Source organism: Pelodiscus sinensis, chromosome 2 (assembly GCF_049634645.1).
Source record: "Pelodiscus sinensis isolate JC-2024 chromosome 2, ASM4963464v1, whole genome shotgun sequence".
NCBI lineage: Eukaryota > Metazoa > Chordata > Testudines > Trionychidae > Pelodiscus > Pelodiscus sinensis.
This window is the reverse complement of record NC_134712.1, coordinates 163223298-163246587: the sequence shown is the minus strand read 5'-3', so window position 1 is coordinate 163246587 and position 23290 is coordinate 163223298. Positions and strand designations below refer to the sequence as shown.

The following is a 23290-nucleotide window of genomic DNA, read 5'->3' as shown; positions in this document are numbered from 1 at the left end:
CTTTCTCATGGACATTTAGTTATGCTTTCCTGGTTTGTTGTTCCCTAAAACTAAATTCAAATTCATTTAGGCTGAAATGATTCATTTGCTATATGAGTATGGAGAAAAGCAATAATAACCATGCAATTCATAAAAAAGTCTGTTAACTCGTATATCTGTATAAATGCCTGCTTTTGATGCAAACTGACATATCCAAAAAGGAAGAAAATACATAGGAAGTGTTTAGTCTTCCCTTTAAGAGAGGGAGAGATGTCTGTATAGAATAGCAAGTATATTTGGTAGAAAGCCTTGCTACTCCTCAACATATAAAATATGTTCTTATTACAGGCTACATTCCAGCAATAAAAGACAATATTATCTGAGAATTGTGAGTGTGCATGCATGTTGTCAAATATTAGATTGTTTGTATATAAGTGGATAAGTGATCTTTTGACAGTTATATGAGTATGTTCAGGTAAATACCTTTTATATTAAAATATCAGTTTGAAGAATGAAAGACAGAAAAGGGAAGTGGGAGGTTTCTGAATGAGGATTAAATGATAGAATTTATAAGTGAAATGTAAAGAAAGTTACTGGTCATTTTTTAAAACATTGTCCCTAAGCTTTTCTCTTCTCAGCAGAGCTAGTTTCAAATACTGTCATTAGTTTTTACAGAACATTAGGCTTTCACTATAATATTTTTCTCCACAGAAAGTATTTGCTTTCTTTGGAAAATTTTGATTTTGTCCTCAAATCAAACCATCCAACAATTGATAGATTTTCATTCATCTATGCTGCCACAGTTCCTCACAGTAGTAGTAGTTCAGCTACTGGATGCCCTAGTTCCAGGAGTGGCCTGAGGCGGGCTGCGGCAGCTGGTGTCCCAGGCGGAACGCGCGATCAGCGCCCCCGCCTGCACGGCTGTCAATGGAGTGACGTCATCATTGGACACCCCGGGCACCCCGTTGAAGGTGGCGCCTTAGGCAACAGCTGAGTCAGCCTATAGTCATGAGCCGCCCCTGCCTAGTTATCTTTTTTTGGCCAGATACCCCAACCAAACTCTGTCTCTTGTAGCACACCATGGCAATGCAGCAAGAAGGGAAGATCATGGTGCACCATGGGAAGCACAGCCAAGAGAGGGAACCCATATAAAACTGAGACATGCTGCACCTCGACTATAGGCTGTACCTCCCTGGTCATGAACCCTCAGAACTTGACCCATCCTGAATGAGGAGATTTCCTGGATAGAGGGGGGTCCCCATGCCACCAGTGTCCCAGGACACTGCCCTTCCTTCCGGCTGGCTCCACTCCAGCCCTGATGCTACAGAGCTAGGGCTTGTCTCAGGCCCACTTCTGCCAGCTGGCTGGGGTTCTCTGGGATGGAGCTCCCCAGCCGCCACTGCCCTGCTTCTGTGGGGGCCAGAACTCCATGGCTACCTTGCTGCTGCACCCAGCTGGGGTTTCCCATGGATGGGGCCCCAAGGCTGTCCTATTGTGCCATGCTGGGACAAGGCTCTGTGGCTGGCTGTGGCTCCCCAAGAACAGGGCTCACAAGTCCTGATGGAGGGCTGGATTCCCTTCACGCTTGCCTGGCCTGGCCCAGCAACATCCGTGATCCTGATGGACCACGGACGTTTCTGGACCGTGGAGTCCCGGATTTAGGAGTTTCAACCTGTACAACTCTATTGAGAAACTATCTAGTCTTTCCAAATCAAAATTCTGGTTTTCATTTTTTTTTGCCAAAATGTTGAAAGATTCCAGTGACATTTTTGAACAATTCTTTTTCAGCTAATTTTTTCTGGGAAGTTGGTTTTCTAGCCAGCTCTGCTTTTAGCTTGCTGCCATAATTTAGGATCTGATCCACATAGTCACTGAGCATACCCTGGCAGGTGCTGACTCGGGCTTTTTTATTCGAAGTTGAGACATGCAAGCTGGGTACCTTGCTGGACTGATCCTTTATTCCAATGATAAGACACCCCACACTGCCACAGACACCTTGTGAGTGATCACTTATGAAAAACTTGATTTCAATTTACCAGGAATGATGAGCTTCTACTGTGAACTGCTATTAAAAATCATAATTTCCCTACCTGTCAGGCTGAAACTCGGTGAAGTAGATACTTCTCTGAATATTACATATCACTGTGTAACTGTAACATGAGCGATGATTCTGCATTTCAAATGATGCCCCAAAAGCAAGTGAGAAACAGTAGATTCTTATATAGTTTATAATTTTGGAAAGGCTATTGTACAGATTCCTGAGCTTTATCTTTTACTCATCCCCATAAACAACATGCACTATAATTAAAGCAAAGCATGGCTTAGAAGAACAAAAATAGAGTTAGCATCTCTCATAAGCACAACTTTCTGAAGGGAGAGAAAAAACAAACAAAAGAAGTATAAAACAATAAGAATACACTCAGTTATTATGGGCTCCAGGGCCTATACTAGTATAGTTCATACTGTAAGCATGAGAGGGATTACAAATTTGCTTGCTCTGGCAGCAAGTATATGCCTACTGACTGCATCCAGCTGTTCCAGAGAAAATGTACTGCCAAATATTAAGGATCTCATGATTTAGCTTCAGGTCATGTTTCAACAGAAGAGATTGCAGAAACTGTGATTTCAATACAATTAATAAAATACCAGTTATTCTATACAAAATATAAAGATACCTCAAGAATAATTCACTGTAAATTTTACCTGTCATGTTTAAAGCTGCCCCCACCGTGTCTTTTCCCTTAATTGATTCTAGTGTAAGTGTATGAATTACTATTCCAAGAATTCTATGTCTTACTACTGAGCAAATAATATATTATACAACAATAACCATAAAAACTTACCCTCTGCCATTGTTTTCTTATATTGCCTGAAAAGTCAGAATGGTTTCTACACAGCAAGAAGGAGAATATGTGTTGGATTAGAACTAAATATGCTATAAAACAAGGTATTATTTTGCCTGCCTCTCACTTCCCTTTATATAATAGAGAAAGAAATGTTATGGAATCAAGGCCTTCTAGGTACATAAGACCAGCAATAAAAGATCTGTGGCATGGCCACAGCTGGCCTGGGTCAGTTGACTCAGTCTCATGGGGTTTGGGCTGCAGGGCTATAAAAAGGCAATGTAGACATTTAGGCTCAGGATGGAACCTGAGTTCTGAGACACTTCAAGGGAGCAAGTCTCAGAGCCTGAGCTCCAGCCCAAGTGCAAACATCTATTCTGCAATTTTTAGCCTTGTAATCTAAGCCTTGCAAACCAGAGTCAGTTCACCTGGGCTTTGAGTCTCAGGGCTGGAAGTTTTTTTTATCATAGTGTAGATGTACCTTGAGACAAGCTGCTCTACAGCCTGGGGTTCTAGTTGTCATGTACACCTTGCCAGAGAGAAAAGGGTGGGAATCAAGAGAGCCCAGCATAACATGAGTCTGGGCTTCAAGGGAAAAATGGAGTTAAAGAAAGGAAGACATTTTAGACTGTCAGTTCTTTGGAGCAAAGACTGTAATTAAAAAATTGTATAGAACCTAGCACAGATAGTACCCACCTGATCCTGGTTTGTACATATTACTATAACTCATTGATGAGTGGGAGTTACATGTCACTGTGATGGGGGAACTCATCACCAGAGTGTCCCCTTGAGACAAAGTATTGCATTGCAGGAAGGTTTATACTCAGTACTCCCAGCTATCGGTTTCTGGTTCTGCTAAAATGGTGCCCATAACAATACAATATACAATAATTAAATATTTGTCAGTATGACATGAGAGGGGAAGAATAATATAGCCAAGAGGGAGCTGAAAAAGGAATGTGCAAGTATGTAATTTGTCTGGCTAACAATAGCTTTTTTCACCCTTGCCTTCTCTCCTAGAAGGCTGCCCTCTTATTCTCTAGGGTTTTCTTTATAAATTATTCCTTGAAACCTTTACGGTTCCACAGAGACTCTTCAGCTTGTGACTGGGGTGCAAGCCAATGAAGAAACATCCACTTATAATGGTAGGCACACACAGAAACAGTAATTCTGAGTGACGTGAACTGTTTCCATTCATCAAAAGTTTATATTAACTCTCAAGCCTAAAAATGGTAGTTTAAAATGTTAGATTTCTTTGTCTGCTCATCAAAACATACAAGATCAAGGAGAGAACATCTATACAATAAGACTAGTAGCTTCTCTATTGTGAAAATCTGCATAATATGATGACCTCACAGTGACGTACTGTGGAAGAGAAAGCTATTTCTCAAGTGGGCAGAGCTTGATTTATAGGTGAAAGTTAAGAGAATGTCAGCCAAGTCATCCTTTTAAAGGTATGATTTAATAACTGCGAGGTTGTTTACATGGATAGGAGAAACCATGTACAGAATATGCAAGGAGTAAATAATGCTCTCCTCCAAGACAAAAAAAGCCTTTGAATTCCGTACGTCATCCTTATTTGGCCACTGGTGAACTTCAATGGGCATTACTGACCTAATTAAAACATGCTTCCTTACCTTTCTAGTGATTTGTTTGTTGCACATGACTCAGCAATTTTTACTTTATTTTAGAAGTTACTGGACCTCTTGTTCTGAACTTGGTCTCCACCAAGATGGCAAGCCTTAAACTTATATTATTTACATAATGGTATGGCTAGTGGTCATTCTACATGGCCAACTGTACATGTCAATCTACGTACTGTCCTTTATGACAACAGGGGGCTTGGATGTTTGCATAGACTAGCATATGAATGTATGGAGAGGAAGACAAAGTTTCACAAATTGTAATTTTAAAAATGTAGCTTCAATACTATGGAGACGAAGCCTGTCCGTAGTTAAGACTGAGAATATATTTCCTTTATTCTCTTGTTAAAGTCTTCTTTTCACTTCAAAGTTCACTTGCATAGTCTGTTGCTAGTAGATAACTTGTGCTAATTTAAGGTGATTTAGACACATTTTTGAGATGGGGACTATAGAAGGTTAGGTCACAGAACCAAGAGGTGGTAAAGATAATCAAACTGTCAATCCATTTCTTGCTCACTACAGGACTGTTCCTCTTATTTTAACTTCATTTTAAACTCAACTTTCATCTCTCAGTTGGCACAAAGCTGACTTTTAAATAGAAACATCTGTCTGTAGTACAACAGAAAGCTACCAGTCTCTTCTCTCTGAAGACCACACCAGAGAAAGCCACACAGAGTGTACGATCATTTAATCTCATTCATAACCTTACTATGAATTTCACCAGCAGCTCAGTTGCTCTTGCTTCATGCACTCAGAATTGTCTTCCAAAAGATTAGCATAAATTCCATCTTTTTTACCTCTTGTTCTTCATTGTGGACTTAATAAGAGGAATGAGGCTAAGTCATGATGAAGGACTAATACTTAGGTGAATCAAAATCATCTCACGAGTTTTGGTTGCACGAGGTCTCTAGAATCTCCATTTGTAGGGAAACAATTCCAACTGTCCCTCTCATTTATTATCTGAATAATCATCTCAAACAAATGCTTCCAGGCTAGCAAATTTACATTTTAAATAGCTACAGTTCAAAATGTTGCCCATTTCAAAACACTAAGTGCGGAAGAAACCAAAGAGCACCAAAAAGGAGTATTCAATCCAGGGCATTCAAGTCAAAATCTCCAACACAGGATAAGAAGAGAGCCTTGCAAGTCAACTGCTAAAGATTTTATACTGCTACTTGGCATGGGGTTTTAAAGCAGAATCAGTTTAGGCTTTCTGATGCCTCTAGCGAGTTGGGTAAGTGAAGGACTTATATCCATGTCATTGATTAAACACTGTCTTAGGGACAGCATGAGAGGAGACAGGATTAAAAGAGGAGTTAGAGATGGTATTATTATGTAAAATGTTCATAAAGGCACAAAGAATACATACATGGTAATCACTAGAAAAGCAGGAAGTACAGAAACCTACAAAAATCTTACATTTCCTTGAAGCAGGGAGAAAGAGAGAGAAAATGAGAAGAATGACCTCTGACTCTCCGTATAGGAAAGATTGTTCTTGTACACATTCATATTTATCTCCTCCTTCCACAGCCTGTGGATTACCTTTTTGCTTGATGCAGCTTCTTTCTATTAAGGAAACAATTCATTCAGGTACTGTCAGATTCACATTTTTTCCTAGTGTCACAGGAGAACAGTCTTTGCTGTCAAAGCCATAAAAAAAATAACCCAAGAGATTTTCTTTTGACAGCCCCTGGAGCCTAGTCTCATATAGTGTACATATTTGTGCTATATCAGGAAGCCCAACTTCCATGATAATCTATTCTAGCTAGTACACTTCTAAAGGGAAAAAAAAGAAAGAAACCTACCCATTATTTTTCACAGCCTGAAAAAAACATGTTCATAATTACCAGGCAGTCAAGAGAAGCAATAATATGCAGTATGATTTCTCAAACCCAAATGCGTGAATGTTTACGTAATAATGCTATTGTGAGAGGCAGTATCTGGAGCTAATACTTTTTATTTTCATGTGGGTCACTTCCATACTGGTTCCTTTTTGCCCTGCATATCTGGCTTGGTTTAGATTTTCAAAGATTTTACTTAAATTCCCTTTAGAATGAATAAGACTTGTATGGTTGAACACCCTAATGGGTGTTGAAAATCTCAACCCTTGTCCTTGGGTAACCACCACCAGGCAGATTTGAACTTGGGACCTTTGAAGCTTAGTATAGAAGCCTCTACCTTTTGAGCTCAAAGCCAGAGCTCTCTTGTTCTTATCTGTTGCTGTGATCTAAGTGCCACTGCATGGGACAGTGAACCACACTATGGGTGCGTGGGTTAACACTTACTGTATACTGCCCACCACCTGCAGGGCTGGCCTTAGGCCTATTTGTCCGATTCCCCTGAATTGGGCCCGGCGCCCTGAACTCGGAAGCATGGGCGGCGAGTCATATGGGCTCATGGTGCCCATGCTCCAATATTCAGAGCCGGGGGGCCCTGCTTCACCAATATGTGGAGCTGAATCTCTCCCCCGGCCCTGCCTGGAGTGGGCCCCAGCCCCCCTGTGCGTCCTCCCACCCCAGCGCGTCCCTCCCAGCCCCAGCCTGTCCCTGCCATGTGCAGCTTTAAGTCCAGCTCCCCCTCTCCGGCACACACTGCCAGCTGCTGCTACCATGCGCGGCGTTCCCAGGTGAGTGGGGATACGCCCCGGCCGTAATGTGACGTCATGGCTCGGGACTTTAAAACGGTGCAGCGTTGTGCCGCACAGCCTAGCTCCGGGTTCGGAGTCTGGGGCCCGAGCGCAAACTCCAGCCCTGCAAAGTGGAAGGCAGAAGGTAAAGTAGGAGGAGGAGGAGGGGGACAAAGGGACTTGTGCTGAGAGGGAAGGGGAAAATAGGGGAGGGGCCTGTGCGGAGGTGGAAGGGGTGGTAGAGGAAGGGGCTTGTGCAGAGGGGGACGGGGAGGGGGAAGAAAGGGGAAGGCACCAAGAGACAGGGTGGAGGAGAGACAAATGCCAGGGGGCCTAGTGCAGACAATGAGGAAAAGGGCAGGAGGGGAGGTGTCAGTGGGAGGGGGGACAGGGTGATGTTGCAAGAGGAGAGGGTAAGGACACTGGGGGCTAGAGGGGGAGGTGCTGGGAGAAGGCTTGAAAGAAGGAATGGGCATGAGAAAGGTGGGGCTGGAGCAAGTCATGTGTGAGGGCACAGAGGGGCATGAGGAGAATGGGGGCAGAGGGTGGTGAGGGGGTGGGCATCGGGGAAAAAGAGGACAAAGGGGGCAGGGGCAGTGAGGGAAGGGGGAGGCACTAGGAGGGTGCAGGGGCCAGAGGATTCTGGGAGTGAAGCAGAAGGGCAGACATCTGCAGGGGAGGGGATCAGAGTGGGGTTACTGGAGGAGTGGGCACACTGGAGGAGTGGGCACAAGGGGGAGAGAAGGGCTGGTGGAGGGGGGCAAATTGCAGGAGGGCTGAGGGCAGTGAGAAGGGCAGGAGTCAGGACAGGAGAGGAGGGTGAGGAGTTGGGGGGCAGCAGGCACCAGGGGAGCTGATGGGAGCAAGGGGAAGAGACGTGGCAGCAGAGAGAAAAGGTAAAGGTTTATAAAATATTTATAAATAACTTGGGTGCCATAGTGGCACATCCAAACAAGCCACATGAACTCAAGAGTGATGCACAACACAATTCATTCGGCTCATGGGAGGAAGCTCTTAGGCTATGCCTATACTGGCGGCTTCTTGCGCAAGAACATCTTGCGCAAGGTTTCTTGTGCAAGAAGTCTTGTGCAAGAACACGTCCACATTGCCATGTGTGAGCTGTGCTTTTGCGCAAGAGCATCCATGGCAGTATGGACGCTCTCCTGCGCAAGAAAGTTCCGATGGCCATTTTAGCCATAGGGGTTTCTTGCACAAGAAATCCCTGCCGAGAGTCCACACTGCCCACTTGTGCAAGAGAGCTTACACCTGTTAGAAAAGAGCGTAGCACTTGCGCAAGATGCCCTCTCTTACCACTCCGTACTGTAAATGCTCTTGCGCAAGAGCAGGAGGGTAGTGTGGATACTCTGTGGGTTCTTGCGCAAGAACGACTGTACTTGCTCAAGAAGCCACGAGTGTAGACATAGCCTTAAAGGGAACACTTCCTGCAGCCTCTCCACCCCCGAGGTAATGTCACACACAATGGGTTAATGCAATTGCAGGATAGTTGCATGGGGGGGGGGGGAGGTTGGTGAGGGCCAAACTAATCCCTGTTAGTAGGAGGATGGTGGGAAAAGTCCTTCAAGAGGGGTGACATGACACCTTTTACTTCTGGTCATATGTCCATCTTGCCCCAAGCGTGTTAGCTCCAGAGGCCTGGTTAATGGGGGACAGGGAGCTTGGTTAATGGGGGTCAGAGGGTGTGGCTAATAGGGCACCACCAAAAATTATACAAACCTGCCGCCCCTGCCCGGAAGTGTGTCGGGTGCACTGTGGGATGGGGTGTTGGCCCCGGAGGAGAAGTGTGGCAGCTGCTTGCACCTCAGGAGGTGTGAGTTGAGCACAGGGTTTCCCTGTGCCACGGGAGGGGTGTGTGTGAGTGTTAGCTTCCTCCGGGGCTTTATGGGGGAGGTAGCTGGGGACTTTTTGCTCAACCAAAATTGCTGCGGGCCCCGTCAAAATTGTTCGAATTGGGCCCCGCACTTACCAAAGCCGGCTCTGACCACCTGCCTCTATCTCTGATTTGTTCTACTTTCTTCTTTTGTCCTGTTCTCTGCACTGTTGTTCGGTGTCCTTCCATTCTGCTTCTTTCAATGCTCACCCAAAACAAAGCAAGATGCCTCACCACGTTTAGTTCCCTCCTAAAAACTTGCTTCTGCCATGAAGCCCACAAAAGGAGGAAGAAGAAAAAAACCCAACACCACAATAACTCAGCAGCCAATTGAGAGATGCACTGGCCTTTCTGACCTAGGTAACTTTGCAATCGCATAGTCACCATTACATATCCCTTCTTTCTGTTTCCATGCTTAAGATCTTCATTTATGTCATGTAAGATTTAGTCCCTGATCCTGAACATACTTGTATACATCAATAGTCCCATTGACTACTGGGGCAACTCACTGTGTATAAATGATCTCCATGACAGTTTCTTGGCTGTCATTCTCTATTCATTTTTCAACCACCTTAGCTACAGAGTTATCCCTATAATGATTACTGGTGTAGAGATCAATCAGAAGCAATGCATGGAATTCAACATCTGGGTCTTTCACTCCAAATATAAAACTGGGCAGCTAAAAGGAACAGATCTCCAGAATCCACTTTAGGAAAAGATTATTGTACCCTAGTGAAGAAAAGTGTCTCATGTGGGTGCTCCCATGCAGATCTGATTGAATAATTTTTGTATTTAATGACAGAGAACACTAATCATCCATTTAAGTCAGTGGAAAGACTCCCCTTGTCTTTAACAGGCTTATAATCAGACCCTAGCTGCTTTGCTGGTACACTGTGTTCCACCCAAACACATAAAAATCGCAGTTTGGAATTAAAATTCTTTGTAATATAAAATGAACCCACGTAAGTTGGATTGGTTTGCACTGCTGTAAGAGAATGCAGACTGTATACCTCAAGAAGGGAGATTTAGAATTCATGGAGGAGTTGGCCAATCCTTGTTTAATCAATGGTTATGAGGAGAGGGCTGGGAGGAACCTGAAAGAGTGTTCCTTAGTGGAGCACCCACAGATACAGACCTCACCAAACACTTGGGGAATAGGCCACCTGGGCTATGTCTACACTTGCACGCTCTTGCGCCAGAGATATGCAAATGAGGCTAAGCGTGGAATATCATCGAGCCTCATTTGCATATCTAATAAGCCGCCATTTTGCGGAAGAGGCTCTTGCGCCAGAAGGAGCATCTCCACTGCCCCTTCTTGCGCAAGAAAAACCCTCTTGCACAATGCCGTATTCCTGAAAATAATCAGCATAGCGGCATTGTGCAAGAGCGTTTTTCTTGCGCAAGAAGCGGCAGTGAAGACAGCTCCTTTTGGCGCAAGAGCCTCTTCTGCAAAATGGCGGCTCATTAGATATGCAAATGAGGCTCGGCAATATTCCATGCTTAGCCTCATTTGCATAACTCTGGCGCAAGATCGTGCCAGTGTAGACATAGCCCAGGTGTGGTGACAGTAATATGAGGGTACAGCCCACGTGTTCATTACCATCACTTCTACAACAACAAAGGTACATTGGTGTGTCCTAAGGCTTGGTGGGAGGTAGGAGGACAGCTTTGGTGTAGGGAGAAAGGCTGTGAATTGTCTGGCATGGAGAAGATATTCTCTGTATAAGTTTCCCCCTCAGAGGTGCTCAGAGTACACTGCACCACAAGATCAGCCCCAGGCCTCTGTGAAGTAAGTACAATGTTTACTTAACCTGAAATTGGTTAAATATCAAACACTTACCCAGATAAGTAGGCACTGTACAGTTTTTTCAGCATGCTTCACTCTGTGAAATGTTGCCAAATCCAAACAATCACTGAAGAGCACAATAAAACTTTAATTAAAAAAACAACAACAAAAAAAGGTATCTTCACCTAACCTAGCGAATAAACTTTCGAGATAAGGAGGAGCACATTTTTGTATGGCTCAGTATGAACTGCTCACAATAGAGGCAAATGCGCGTGCCTTTTCAAAGGAGCTCAGGACTCCATGTGGTTCAAACAACCTGCATCTGCTTTTTCTATTTAGCATTTTGTAGACCGTGCTGCCTGGCACCACCCTCACTGCAAGTTGCCAAAGTACTGGCGGAAGAACGAGATAACTTGGCACCAGCTTGTATATACTTTCTAAAGCCATACAAAAAGAGGACTTCAGGGATATGCAAATCACTGTTTCATTGCAAAAGGTTTGCTACGTGTCATCCAGCTTGCCTCATCTGAATCTGTCTTAGTAGCCAACTTGAAAATGGAACAATACATAGACTGCGTGCTCTTGTTTTATGTTCCAACAGTAATGGATCTTATCATGATTTATGTCTGTGTGTATACTGTTATCCAGTTGCAGTTGCTACATAAGTATTTAAGAGAAATCTCTGCAGTGCAGAAGTAAAGCTTGTCATTAATTCCCTCTGCGCTTTTTTCAAATTTGTAAGAATGCAGACAATTGTAAACTGTTTTTTCGGCCGCAAGTGCCAATAGTAGAGCTGTGCGTGGTGACTCGGTGCAATCCTGTGCTAGAAAGGCTAAGAAATTATCATCATTGAGCTAGGAATGATTAGTGGCTTCACAAGGCACATACCAGACTGCTCACTGACATCCAAGTCTAAACAGCGATGAAGGTTGACAAAGAGCAGTAGTTTTCACAGTTTGTTTTACAGAAGTCAGTTCTCAGCCTGTCTTTTGCCTCCTCCATTATTCCCTTTGTTGCACCCTCTAAACTCTATGTATGAATATCTGCTTCTAAGGCATGGCACACAATTACGGGAACTCTTGCAGCAGGCCATTACCCCGTAACCATCAATCCTCTCCATTACACGGGGGATTTGATTCTCCACTGCCTTGTCCCTTATATAGTTATTTACCTCCGTGCAGAGCGAGAGTAAAATGCTACCTCTGCTGTAAGTGGGCTGAGAATTTGGCTATGGCACTATTCTCCACCCACTAAGCACTTATGTCGAATGTGTATAAATAATTATACGCAGTATCAGTAATAACAGCATTAAGCAGCTGAAATCGGACATCTGGCTCACGTTGCACTGAGCTTGTAACAAAGGGCTAACCCTGTACTGCCGAAAAATACTATACAAAAAAAGAAAAGAAAGGATATTGCAATGTTTAGGCTTCTGTTATGCAGAGACTCCCTACCAATCATGCTAGTGAATGTTGTTTCATTGTTGCTTTGTGTTCCTCACTGCCTGCATTCATCTGTTGTCTCATCTTATATTCAGATTTAAGCTCTATGGGAGCAGGAGCAGTCTTTTGGTTCTGCATTTATAATTATATCCCTAGTACAATGGGGTTCTGCTCTATAACTGCAGCTCCTAGGCTCTGATTAATAAGCACCACTAGTTCCCCTAGTCTGGCAAACCAGGCTACAATATGAGATCCTTTGCACATTTCTAGTGACCATTTGTTAGTTACGAGGCTTGCTCTCACTAAATACATCACATGACATGATCTTGAATGACGGTTAGTATCAACAAATGAAAGAATTTTAGCCAATATGCAATAGTATTCCCACACCCATATTAAAATTTGTTCCTGGTTTCTTGCCTATAATAATTTTACTGAAGGGCTAATTCAAACTGGAGATTATCTCTGATTCTGAAGCTCTTCCATTCAGTACCATTTAGCCTGATTGGTGAGTAAAAGTTGCAGAACTGGGACTTTTGTGAGCATGATAATTTGGACAATTTCTTCATTAAGGCAAGGAAAAGTCTCGACATGGTCACCTCTAGAGCCCATCAGGGTCAGTTGGTCAGAATGTTTACTCAAAAGACTCTCTGCTCCATTAGGGATAAGTGGAGTTCATGGTCTTTGAAACACTTCTAGCTAGACAGGACGGGACAGAGGTTGGAACCCAAAGATGCCTTATAAGGCCAGCCCATGTTTGTCTTTGTTTTATTTAATAATCCAGTTCTAAGTAATGATTTAGCAATTGGCAGCAAAATGAAGGGAATAAAATCAATGCTTAGGAACTATGCCCATTTCCTAGATTCTAGGCTGCCTCGACCTAAAAGCACTGCGGGGATATTTTATTTTGCTAGTAAAAGTTGCCTCGGACTATTTTTTAATGAGAACACTCAGTGGGAGCTGAGTCCTTCATCGGTTTTTGTGAATGACTGATACATTTCTGGCCACTGCCCTTCTGCCCAGCTCCCTACTCACAATTAGTAGTTGTGGGTTGGAGAAATCTAAGGATTCTAGCACATCAGTACCCAGAGGGGTGATTTTTACTTTAGTTGCTAAATAAGGAGGCCTGCACCCATGTCCTTTGGGAAGGCTTTGCTCTGTACTGACCATTTCCTCAAAGGTACAGCCACCACTCCGTCACATTGGTGCTACTGCCACTTCTCCCCAACTGCTGGTGCTGCCTCTTCGGAGGTGCCACCACTATGCACCGTTCATCAGTCTCAACTCACGTGTCCAGGAGGGGTCACTGGTATTTAGGAATCTTGCCTTGATAGAGGCTTCAACAGAGCTACTCCCAGCGGAAGACAAGACCATATTTTCTCCTTGGTCCCTTCCCTGCCTCAGTCCACGCTCCACTGCCCATCTGTGCTGACAGCAGTGGCGACTAAGGTGACCCCCAAGCACATTTGATGCTGATGTCTGATCCTTGCTGATGTCTGATCTCACAACAAGGGTGACGACATTTTATGGGCTCAAAACTTAAATGCACTTTCATCATAGTGTCCCAACCTGTCATGTAATTAAAATGACAATGAAGTCTGGCTTAGTCAAGTCAGCTCTCTTCAGTTGCCAATGGATGCTGGCACAGTGGAGCCCTGCCCACCTGTGGCTCTTGAGCAGCTCTGCATCACTCTTTTCCCATTTCTCAAATAGATGACAGCATTGAGCTACCGTCTCTTTCAGGCATCAGGTCACAGTTTGTACATTATTGGGGGAAGGGAAATACAATTGGAGGATAATAGCAGTGTTACACACTTACCATAAAGAATATTCAAGATCTTATTCCTTTGTTCCAGATCTTACATCTAGAGCATTATCATCATTCACCTGCACAATCTCAGGCTGTTTTTTCATAGGTCTAATGAAGCATGCCACCACAGCCTATGTACCTGACCCATTAGAACAATAGAGACCAAAATGGCGCTATTGCCGACTCATCATCTCAGAGCATCTTGTCGTGGGCTTTTGGAAAGTCTCTTATGATGAGGACTAGAACCTCTAAAGTCCCTCCCCTTCCTTGTTAACCACTGTCCTTAGAGTCTTAAATAATGTCCCTCATGAATCATAAAGCATATACAACCCAAATGTTTTCTGCACCTCATTGAAGCTCTCCTCCCTTTTTGTCCTACTGTAAAGTGGTGAGAGAGAGAATACTGTCAAGCCATGTCCACAGTTTCCAAATTAGCACAATGCTAATTTTTAGATGTCACTGAGACTACTCATGTGCTTAGAGTTAAGCATGTGCCTAAATGTTTACAGGATCAGGGACATTGACATGTAATTTTAGCCACTCAAGCATTGACATGAGTTTATAAACACACTGGAGAGACCATGAAACCTCTTTTTCGAGTACTTTATGCAATTAGGTACTCCAGATATGCTTTCCTGGAGATTCATGCTTAGTAGATATCATGTGCAGTCATAGGAAATGGGGGGAAATGAATTAAATATGCATTTAGACACAAAGTGGAAATATTTAGCTATAAACATGGACATTTCGTTTATTGCCCTTTAGACCCATTTAGGCCTCACTAGAATTAAAATGTATTAATTATGACTGAAGTGTGCTATAAATCCAGAATGGAAACATATTTACCACATACAGTCAAAGCTGACAAAGGCTCTTTATAAGAAAATCTTAACCAGATTAGAATACTTGTAATTATGAATAATTTAGAGAACAGATATGCTGAGGATTCTGTATTTTATCATGTACGGTAGTTAAACATCCTAGGGAAAATGAAGGAGTCTATGAGGTAGAGGAGTGGGTGGGTAGGTAGGAATATTTTATCAAGTATGGCATGGAGGAATAGTGAAGAAAAATCTATTGTGGGCGGGGAAACATGGAATGAAGAGGGAAGTGCCTATACACCTCTGCCCCTGAGGGCGTTCTGATTGACAAAAAGGTAAGCTGGCATTAGTATAAATGAGAATCAGGACTGTGTTCATTGTAGTCCAGAATTGAGGGTCTGGAACAGAGCAGGGCAATATAAGGGCAATATAAGAGCTGACCCACCAAGCCACTAGAGCTGGCCTGTGGGTGCTGAGGCTCCCTGTCTGCTCTGCCCCCACATGCTGCTTAGAAAAGCTGGCTGCAGGGCCCTGTTTGAAAAGCTGTAAGCCTGTTGGCTTCAGGTGCTGTCCCCCAGCACAATCTCATAGCTCTCATTTGCAGGTTTCTGGGCAATGGGAGCTGTCTGTTTGGTAGTGCACAAAGTTCTCCTCTGCCCTTTTCCCCTCGGGCTCGCAACTGTGGTGCAGGTGGTCCCACAGCTGTCTGCTCTGAGTGGCTGGCGAGGGCATGAAAGGCAGGGAGCCTGGCTGTAAAATCTGTTGAGCTGCTGGTGAGAAGTTGCCCAGGTAAGCATTTCCTGGCTTAGTTTTGCGCCTCTGAATAGTCCTATTGATGAGATAGTGATGGGAATCAGTTTAAATATGTGTGTAAATAGTTTCAGGAATGGAGCCTAAAAGGGTCACCATATCTTCTGTATCACTTACATACTCTGCAGTTGTGGTCTATTCAGTGTCAGATTGGACAGTATTACATGGGCTCTGTCCAACCCTCTGATTTTCTTTTCTGTGATTAAGAAGAGCGCAGGTAGGTGTGACATCAATCCTGTGTCTATATTTATCCTCTAGCCCTGATTCATATGAGTCATCCCTCTGAAGACAAACTGCAGGACTGGGCTTGTGACAATGTGTCAGAAAAGACATTGGCCATATAATGTCTTTGGCCGTGCCACAGCTGGAATGAAGCTGAATAAACCAAGTCAGAAAAGAGCTTATCATGGTAATAGACTTCATAAATAAAAAAGAATGTAATGCCATTTAATTGAAAACTATTTAAAAAACAAATCCCTTTGCTGCTAATTAAATTATTAGGAGTAATTTAGGATGTTCTTAAATCTGTCTTTAATCATATTTGTCTAGACTTCAATGATATAATCATAGTTACAGAAGCAGCTAATTCTACTGAAAAAATAGAGTATGCTCATTCATAAAGTGATTTCTCTTTGAAGTTGTGAAATAAAAGCAAGGGACTGCAGAAAGATTTTGTGCAATTTCCTTTTCTAAAACACATTTTTGGATATACTTCCCTGATGTTTTTAGATGGCTAATTTGCTACATAGCAAATTACAAGCACTTTAAAAATGCAAAACCAAAAAGACCTGCATTTATATTACAGCAAGCCTGCAATTTTAAAATAAAGCACTAACACGACTATAGGAAATTTTACTGAGCCACATTAGCCCTATCAGTAGGAGTTGCTTCCTACCATGCCATAGGGACCTGGCATGTCAAAGGGGCCTGAAGCTACTGGCCACTGCTGTTGCTAGTGTGGCAGGATCCTTGGGCCCCTTCGACTTGCTGTGGGAGCCTCAGAGGAAAGTCCATCACTGCACTCTGGGTGGCGGTAAGTGTTAACTGCCTTCGACTCCACCCTTCCGAGGGATGCGGAGCCAGGCCTCCCATATATTGCCCCTGGGGCTCCGGTGGCTATCGGTTCCACTGCTTCCTACTAACACTGCTTTCATACTCATGTAACTCCATTAGCTGTCACTGAGTTACTTTTTTACACCAGATTAAACAAGAGCAGAACCAGTCCCATACCATCTTGTAGCATTGTGGTAATAATTCCATAGATGAGACAGTAAGGTTACTTTCCAAACATGCTGTCTTCAGGAAAGTCAAGTCAAATGCACCCTCTACACAAGCATATATCTTTTTCTCCATAAAACATACTGAACTCTGCTTCACCCCCACAGGAATTACTAAACCCTCCCAAGGTACAGCATGCCTACAGGAAAGGAAAACTCTTTTGGGGATCTTTTGAAAGTCCATGGGAGTTTTGCCTGAGTGAGGCCTTAAGGATTGTCTTGACTGGGGTGAAGGTAGGTCCTTCAGGTTTTATTGATACAGGTTTTTGGGTGGGAAGAGAGAAAATAATCCTTATACACTGAGCCTTTATCAAGGTCCATTAAACCATTTCCCAACCTTGAAGTGGTTAACTTTGAAGTTTTAACATTGGCATCTTTAGTCTGATTCTCTAACATGTTCAAAAGTTTCAGAGGGGTAGCCATGTTAGTCTGTAACTGAAAAAATAATGAATAGTTTGCAGCACCTTAGAGACTAACAAAAAATGTAGATGATATCGTGGTACCACGATGGTGTCATGATACCATCTACATTTTTTGTTAGTCTCTAAGGTGCTGCAAGACACTTTGTTAGTTTTTTAAGTTTTTTCTCTAACTTCTTCAGACCCCTTCCCCTCCCCCCAGATCTAATGCTGCCATTGGCATAGTGGGTAACCAGGGAAGAAAACGATCAAGGTGAATGATCGTCAATTTTAAGCAATTCTCTACTTTCCATTTGGTATTAGATAGGCAAATTGCAACTTTTTTACTGCAATGCTCTTTTGTCCCTGGAAGGACATAAACGCTGTACTTAAAATGATTACAGATTCACACAATGTTCATAAACTTCCAACAGGAGGCATTCTATTTTTATTTTTGTCTAGTTGGGAAGTGGTCAAATCTGAAGGGAGCACCACTAGAGTTTTTGCCCTGAACTGGGAAAACAAGAAACATGAGATTGGATTCTTTGCCATAAAACAGGGCTCCCCTAAGATGGACAGCATGCTAACTACTGAAACCCAAAGGAATATCCAATCTGACCTGAAAACATGATACCATTATAAAATATTTAGAAGCAGAGATTGAAATGTACATTAAAAACATAATTAACTTTATCAGAATGCATAGTGTGCTCCAGTTTTCACCAGCTACCATATGGTCCCTAAAAAGCCATACCCAGTATGAAAAATTAAACTAATCCCCAAACTGATCAAACTGGAATTGAGGCAGAAAAGAAAGCATTAACCTGCTCCCAGCGAGTCACTGGGCACAGCGTAGGATCCTCCCCATTATTTAATATATAATAATCAGTCCCAAATTTGTAGAGCTGCCCAGCCACGGGAAAGAGGACATGTTGCATTCTATCAAAACATACCTGAGCTACCACTACAGACTATAAAGATTTCAGAGACCAAACACTGAATGCAGTCTACTTTGCTAGCTATCAGAAACCCTGGACTGTCAGAGTTATTCTTCCAGTTTTTCCATCTGAAGCTCATCTCGTCTTCACTCCCTGCCACATATGCCAGGACTTACACTAACACTTTGTTAACTTGGAGATAAGTTTGACATATCAATCGACTAAACCGAAAACAAGGAGAACATTGTCATTTTTCCACAAAGGAGAAGTGTTATCTGGCATGTCCCAAGTCAAGATTACCATTAAAAGAAAAATATGAAATAAACTTACCTCTGCCCCACCCGCATAGTTTTGCTCAGAGAATGAACAAAAAAACATTACTGGCCCATATTCTTTAGGAAGGCCTGCCATGTGGTACTGCAACACTGTTGCATGATATTTAATATTTTTATATTATCAAACTAAGTGCAAAGTTCACCCCTTATCCTACACTATGAACCTGGGTGGCATATTCTAGGCTTTTTTCTTCTACCCTGCTTATCAGAGATTTTCAGTGTGGGCAGAAGAGGTGAAAGTTCCCTTTATAATCCAAATTGTTTGAATGCATTAGAGTTAAAAGATATTCTGAATCTGAGCTCTAAGGTACATCACCAATAAACTCTCTGCTTTTAGACTTTATTACTTTTCACTGTTTACTTTCAGTTAATTTTGTATCTTCAAGTTATTATTTTAACCCATGAATCATAATTCCTTGCTTTATTAAATTATTTTCAGCATGAAATATTATTACTCTTTGAAAATATAAGTCTACAAAACACAATGTAGTTCCCTTGTTTTCCACGGCAGCAATCTCTCTCAAGAACTAAAGTGAGTTAAAAGTAGTTTTATAAATCCTTCTTAGATATTTAGAATCAAATTAGGTATTTCAAGGTCTTTCATAGCACATCCTTCAAAACATTTTCACCATTTATGAAGCTGAGAAGTCTATAATTGCCGCTACAGTATATTTTGTAGCTTTTTTTTTGTTAAGATAGTGGTGTTAGATTTGCCATTTTCCAGTCCTCTGGAGTATGTCCTGTCATTAGAAAATAGCTCTCCATATTCTTTGTCCTCTGAAAAGTCTGAAGCAAAATAATCATTTAACAAATATGCCATCTCTATCCTTGTCTCCAATTCCCCACTATAATTTTTTAGTGGACCAATTTTCTCTTTTATGATATGTCGACTGAGAATATATGTGAGGAAACCTTTATTGTTAGTTGAACATTCCCTTGCAAATTGGACATTACAACATGGAGTAATTTCTATGTTTCTAATTGTGAAAAGAAAAATGAATCCAGTTTAGCCTGTAATACCACCAAAACAGTAATTAAAGACATCCTGATCAGGCTTTTTACTGATATCACTAAAAAACTATAATTCTACTATTGGTCATCAGAGAGCAGCCCAATCACACCAGATGCCAGGATCAGAGAAACCCATATTTTTGGGAAAATTCCCATCAACATCCAGATTCGAAGTTTATGGCTGATCTGAATGTGAAAAGGGGAAACCTCTTAATAAAAATGTGTAACTTCAAGTAGACTTCCATTTCTCTTACTGCCTTCTGTTAGTTGTTCTTTCTGCTTTGACAACGAAAGCCTTGTGTGGACGTGAAATTGGTATTTGCAAAAATAATCTGTTGATATGTGCATCCACCAATGAGGATATCAATGGATATAAAACATATCTGCAAATCTGCAGGGTTCTAGATATAAAATATGTATCCAGATCCACAAAAATGAGTCAGGGATATTCACATCCATACCCACAGATATAAAGCGGCTCCAGTGTATATGTTTGTGTGTTTATGTTTTGCACATTTTCTGACAGCCAAATCTGTGCATGTTATACTGCTTTACCTTGATTTACAAGTTGGTAAAGACACCTGCTGACATGTAAAACACTCCATTCTGTTAGTTTATAATCAATATGGAAAGCTGAATCTTAGACTGTTAAAAACAAACAAACAAACAAACAAACAAACAAACAAAAAAAACAACAAAAAACCAAATCCCAAACAAACCACCAAAAACCAGGCTAATTCTTGAAGCTCTGACTCAGCAACCAAAGCTATGCTGACTTCATTGGGCATTTGGTCTGAAGAAGTTAAAAGATCTTCAGAAAGTACATCTCTGTAAAGTCTTCTTTTATTTCTTATTCTCACCCTCACTGAAAGCCATACTTCAATGGCTTAATTTAATTGGCTTGCTAATGGAACTTTATTATGTTTTCCTTTATACATAAAATGTTCTATTTCCCAGTGTGACATTAGTTAAGTCAGAGGATTTTATATTTTATTTTGCAGCTCTATAAATGCCATCACACAAAAGCTACAACACATCCTCCTGAAAGCCTCATTTTTTTTTAGAGGAGACATAAAAATGCAGTCCGTTCACTTAATCTGTTCTTTAATAAGTTAAGTAACAGCTTGGCTCTTCTTTCCTGATATTTTCCTTGCTCTGAGCCACTGACATTTTTGATGACTTTGATAAAGAATCCCTCAGTTCAGTAATGCCAAGTAATATTTTCTATTTTCAAGCATTACAGATTCAAACTAAAGTTCAAACTGATTAAAAGAACATTACATTTTATCCCCAGAACCGGTTCTAATCAATTGTTGGAAGGCAATTTTAAAAAGTAATAATAATACTTAGGCAATTCTGAATTGGACATGTAAGCCACACACAAATAGCAGCTATGGGACTAGAAATAAAAATAAAAATACGTGAACATTAGTAAATTTTTGTTATAGTTGTTTATACAAGAAGCAGGTGAGCAAAGAGACTGCCTTTTGCAGGTTGGAATGCAATAGCATTTTAGAGTGAAATGTTTTTCCTAAAGGCTTGTTTAATTAGAGTCAGAGTTGAAGGCCAGAAGGGCCCCAAATCAACTAATCTGACTCTGGCATGTCACATCTTACTAAACCCCACCCAATTATCTCTCTATTACAGTCAGTAACATTGATTACATTAAAATGTTAGGTGACTAAACTATATGGTGCACCACAAGCTGAGAACAGTAGGGACCAAGGTGAATCATTACCTGAGGCTTCTGACAGGAAATTTATTTGGGGAGATATGCCCAGATGATCCGAGCAAGCAAGTGACCCACATTCCCACACTGAAGAGGAAGACAAAAATATCCCAAGGTCCTTGTCAACCTGTTCTGGGAGGAAATTTGTTCCTGAGCTTGAAAATTATGATTGGTTGGACCTTGTGCATGTAACCATCTCCCACCAGCTAAATACCCAAGAATGAATTCTCTATGCTGTCACAGAGTGCTGACCTGCCTGTTCAGTGTCCATGGCAACCTTATACTTCAGAGGAAAGAGTCCAAGAGACCTCCCTATGCCTTCCCTCTACAGGTTAAACAACAACAAACAACCAAACCAAACCCACAACACCACACAACCAAAAAGCAGAACATATCAATGGGAAAATAATTGCTTCCTGGGCCCCTACAAGTATTTTGCTGAAGCTCATGGAACATAAGACATGCACTAGAAGAATGAGCCAGGGCTGACAATCTCAGTACCCTGTTCCCCAGATAACCCAGTTTATATAATTCCATTCTCAAATAGATCAAGCTTTATCTTAAAATTAAGTAAGTTGCTTACCCCTGCAACTCCTGTCAGAAATCTGTTCTGGAGCATCTCTCCTTTGATGAATAGAAACCTTCTTCTTATTTCCTGTCTAAATTTATTCATGGGCAGTTTCTACTCATTTGTTCTTGTGCCAACGTTGTCCTTAAATTTAAATAGCTCTTCTCTCCCTCTAGCATTTACTCCCTTGATAGATTAAATCATAGAGACTAAATCATCTCCCCTGTCAGTCTTGGTTTTACTAGGCTACACAAGGCAGTTTCTTTCAGCCTGTTCTTGGAAGGTAGGTCCTCCATCCCCCTGGTCAGCCTAATAGACCTTTTCTGCACCTGTTTCCTTTTGAATTAATCTTTTTTCAACATGGTGACCAGAACTGTATACCATATTCCAAATGACATCTTACTATTACTTTGTGCTATGGCATTAATACTACCTTATTTTTTACTGGCAATACCTCATCTGATACATTCTAGGATCACATTTTCCTTCATCACAGCTTCACCCCATTGGTAGCTTGTAGTAATTCAGCAATTGACTAATACACCAAGGTCTCTTTATTTATGTTCACCTGAGTCCCTGGCTTATAGCAGAAATTCTTGTTATTAATTCCTAAGTGCATGAGCTTTCATTTTGTATAATTAGATCTCATCCAATTTCTATTCTAGTCATCTAGATCATCCATTTTCTTCCTATATACTTTTCCAGTCCTCCTCTGTATTGACAATGCCTCTTGGTATCGCCAACCAAATTTGTTAGCATATTTCTATCATTTGTGCCAAGGTTGTTAATAAAAATATCAAATAAGGTTTGAAGCAAGATGGAGCCTTGAGGGATTCCACTATTAATTTCCCTCTGACCCAATAATTCCTTCTTCAGGACCATCTCCTGTACATCTTACAGTTCTTGTCCCAATCCCCATCTTCTTCAGTTTAAATTATTAGTTTTCTATGTGGTATCATACTAAATGTGTAAGGGCATGTCTACACAGCAGCATTATTTCAGAATAACATTAGTTATTCTGAAAGAATATAGAGTGTGTATAAACAGAAAGTCAGTTATTTCAAAATAAATTCGAAATAACGGGCTTCTTACTCTGACTTCTGTAAAGCTCCTTGTATGAGTAAGGGAAGTTGGGGGAAGAGTGCTCTATTTCAAAATAAGTGTTGTGTAGATGTGGTCAAAGCTGTAATAAGCTATTTCGACTTAAGCTACGCAATTGACATAGCTCAAGTTGTGTAGCTCATTTCGAGTTTAGTCCTGCTGAGTAGACATGCCCTTACTGTGCTCCAGATACGCAGTAAAACCCAAAAGCTCCACAAACTGGCACTTTGTGAGGAGTTGCGGGCTCTGAGAGGGAGTTTGGGTTCAGGAGGGGGGCTCAGGGCA

General features: G+C 41.8%; 1 long non-coding RNA gene across 1 annotated transcript; it reads right to left on the bottom strand.

Annotated features, from left to right (window-relative positions):
- Nucleotides 1–9081: 9081 nt before the first annotated feature.
- LOC142826803 (uncharacterized) lies at nucleotides 9082–21493 on the bottom strand. Its single transcript, XR_012901053.1, has 3 exons — nucleotides 21346–21493; nucleotides 10820–10892; nucleotides 9082–9243 (listed from the first exon to the last, which is right to left on the bottom strand). It is a non-coding gene; the product is annotated as an uncharacterized LOC142826803 (long non-coding RNA).
- Between the last annotated feature and the right edge of the window lie 1797 nt (nucleotides 21494–23290).